General features: G+C 43.2%; 1 pseudogene; it reads right to left on the bottom strand.

Annotated features, from left to right (window-relative positions):
• Window positions 1-289: 289 nt before the first annotated feature.
• LOC126189076 (5S ribosomal RNA) lies at window positions 290-407 on the bottom strand (annotated as a pseudogene).
• Between the last annotated feature and the right edge of the window lie 3,434 nt (window positions 408-3,841).

Genomic DNA, 3,841 nt, shown 5'->3' with positions numbered 1-3,841 from the left:
ACGGTATTAACTTCAGGTCGGAAGTGATAAAGAAACTTTGTTGTTTGTTATAAATTCATAAAGTGAGAATAAGCTTGTTACACCAATAAGCACTCCGTTGTCAGGCCACGAGTGGCCTACCAGGACCATCCGACCGCCGTGTCATCCTCGGTGGAGGATGCGGATAGGAGGGGCGTGGGGTCAGCACGCCGCTCTCCCGGTCGTAAGATGGTATCCTTGGCCGAAGCCGCTACTATTCGGTCGAGTAGCTCCTCAATTGGCCTCACAAGGCTGAGTGCACCCCGAAAAATGGTAACAGCGCATGGCGGCCTGAATGGTCACCCATCCAAGTGCCGACCACGCCCGACAGCGCTTAACTTCGGTGATCTCATGGGAACCGGTGTATCCACTGCGGCAAGGCCGTTGCCCTGTTACACCAGTAAGCATATAGCAAAACGGTACAGGTCCATAGAACAGTAATAAAGATATTGACTCACTGTGTCAGCAGTCATCATAATGACTGGATATGCTATTATTTTACACACTGGCTTCATATAGTTCGAAAATACACAGGAGTACGGGTCTGTCACCATATGATGCAGAATATGGACGAAAGACATCAACATTTGAGACGGTAAAACCCAGAGTGGGTGAAGAACTATAAAAAAAGTTACAATCGTTATCAAGATCCATACCAAGAGGTCGAAAGGAACCACAGGTAAAGGTGAAATTAAAACTCCCTAGTCGAAAACCAGTCGTCCATGTTAGTTTTTCGGCCTTTCAGAATGTGCTGTGGGCATTACCACCATTACTGGCGTCGATAACAAAAAAAGGGAGGAGGGAATAGGGAAGGAAAAGAGGTCTGACGAACTGAGTAGGCCACTCCTCTGTAGCCTACACATAAATTGCCAAATAGGCTAAGATCAAGAGAAAGGCCGACACAGAGAACAAAAGAAGGTGATTGGAGTAGCAGGCACTGACAGGAGATACGAATGCAATGTGATGCACCTGTATCCATTGAAATGAGACTTCAGGGAAATTTGTACATCTCTCATAAAGGGAGAGACAGGAAGACTCACGTGTTGGTAGCAGCGGAACAGCCTCGCCCATGCCAGAAGGAGCAGATTACAGTATGCCCCTCTGTGGTGATCCAGACTGTCGCAAAACCATTCATAATGGAACGATTTCTTGGCTGAACAGATGCGAGAGGTTGCCCATTGGACATCCGTGCCAGCCACCCATATTTTCAGAAAGTAAGACCTCGCTGGCTGTACTCAGTGTACTACTTAATCACATGCTACACCAAGGACGCTCAAGGGGAACAGAGCGATTTGAATCACAGAAAATCAGGGTGCCGCTAAATGAGACTCAATGTCGCATCTGGGGACCACCCTTTTGGATTCCAGCGACAATAACAAGGACTATGAACTTAATGTTTCCTTTGCTGTATTTATCCCGTAATCCTTTTAAATCCTGTCATCAAAGGACCTGACGTACCCAAATAGTATCCTTAATTGCACTATACTTAGTTGCCTCGATAAATTGTAGGAAGTACAGAATGGATGCATTAGTGCAGAACTGTTGTTCCAGCATATTCAGCAATACTTCAGTGGATACTAGCAGAAAATCGTGGTAATGGGTATTTCATCCTCAGAAAATTCTTAAGCCTGGTCGTCAGTTGTATGTCTGACTACCATCATTCACAGAGAGTCATCTACCCACCCAGTCTCCCAGTCCATGAGCTACAAACCCAGTGGACCAGCCACAATGTTTGACTAAAGTGATGGAACCTTGTGGGAACACCAATTGCCATATGCAATGTGATGAACAGACAATGTATAAACAGTAGTGTAAGAGAACGTGTACTGTAGGAGCAGGAGGGAAAATATGGTATTAACATGCTGTTTTAGTAGTTCACAAGTTCGGAAGCAGCCTGGAATTTGGAGGACCAAACGTTATGACATGAGCCTTAGGCATGTCATAGCAATCATCCAAGAAGTCTGTGGATCAGCTATCCACTGTTGAGCCCTGGTCATATAGTATTATGCAACTTGGCGTTCTGCCATTAGCGGAGAACGAGACTGCTACATTCTGTGACGCCAAGCAGCATCTTGACAGCCGATTACATTATAGGAACGTAGCACCTGTCGTAACACCCCCAGCCAGAGCTATTATATACACGAGGTGACAAAAAGTCATGGGATAGCGACATCCACATATACATATAGTGATAGTATCACGTACACATGTCATAAAAGGGTAGCGCATTGGCAGAGCTGTCATTTGCATTCGGGTTTCCGACGTGATTACGGCTGCACAACAGGAATTAACAGACTTTGAACGTGGAATGCTAGTTGGAGCTAGGTGTATGGGACGTTCCGTTTCGGAAATCGTTAGGAAATTCAATATTCCGAGATCCACAATGTCAAGAGTATGCCTAGGATACCAAATTTCAGGCGTTACACCACCACAGACAACTCAAGATTCCAACAGCCTTCACTTAACGACCGAGAACAGTGGCTTTTGCATAGAGTTATCAGTATTAACTGACAAGCAACAGTGCATGAAATAACAGCAGGAATCAACGTGGGATGTACGACAAGCGTTTCTGTTAGGACAGTGGAACAAAATTTAGCTTTAATGGGTAGCAAAGCGAGTGCCTCTTCTAACAGCATGACAACCCCTGCAGAGCCTCTCCTGGGCTCGTGATGGTATCAGTTGGACACTAGACGTTGGCCTGGTTCCCCGATTTCAGTTGGTAAAAGCTGATATAGGGTTCGAGTGTGATGCAGACCTCACAAAGCCATAGATCCAAGCAGTCAACAGGGCACTGTGCAAGCTGGCAGTGGCTCCTTAATGGTGTTGGAGCAAACCAAGCGCTGTATCATGTGTGAGACACAGAGGAGTGCGAGTGCACCGGGACTTACCCCAGTTCACTGCTAGTAGCGCCACGTCACCTTAACGCGTCTGCGTGTAGCGCACAAGTATTGCACCACAATTTAGTATGAAATTAAAAATCTAAATTTATGTTTAAAACTTTGTTAAATTATAGTTTAGTGTAATATATGTTCCAAATACCAAGTCTTGATGTTCTAAAGTAAATAGTTTACGGAGAAATGCCGTTTTAAGAGAAAAATCAGAGGCGCTAAATAATGACGCTAGGAAGCCAGAATTTGGTCAGAAGGTGCAGTTAGAAGTTATAAATAAGCGATGCTGGTTTCTAAAACCATAAAACAAAAATTAACGCCAGACTCCACGTTTTTCGGAAAAATCAGAGGCGCTAAATAAAGAATTTAGAAACTTGAAACTTCCTTTTATGGTTCAGAACACCCCACAAATAATAACAGAAAGACCACGTTCATCTATCTCTTATAGTTTTTGAGTAATTAAATAAAAACTAATTTTGTAACTAAAATGTACCTAAGTGTTGTAGATTAAGTACTTGAAATTTTAATGATAGAGGATTTTGGTTAAACCAGATGATCAAATATATCAAATAACAGAGCTACAACAAGTTTAAGACTTGTAACATAAATAGCAACTGATATAAGTCTTAGCAAAGGTATGGTTCAGAGGTAACAATCTACCATTAGTTCCACTAAATAAATTCTATTAAGCAAAGTTTTCATTCTAGCGAGCTGTAACTTTCTACGTACCTTCAAACTACTTATCTGCATACCAGCAAAAATTAAGAAGTTTCTGAAGTAATTGGTAACTATATTATTAAAGATTATGTACCCGAGATAGCGCTCGTTTGTTGGCTGCCGCCGTATGCAAATAGATAAAACAGATGCTTTCTCGGCAGTCCTCACCGGCACCTTATAAATACAGCCCTTGAAGCAGTAGAAAGGTTCACTTCGCT

The sequence above is a fragment of the Schistocerca cancellata genome, chromosome 5, assembly GCF_023864275.1.
Source record: "Schistocerca cancellata isolate TAMUIC-IGC-003103 chromosome 5, iqSchCanc2.1, whole genome shotgun sequence".
In the NCBI taxonomy this organism is placed as follows: Eukaryota; Metazoa; Arthropoda; class Insecta; order Orthoptera; family Acrididae; genus Schistocerca; species Schistocerca cancellata.
This window is presented reverse-complemented; position numbering and strand designations above follow the sequence as displayed.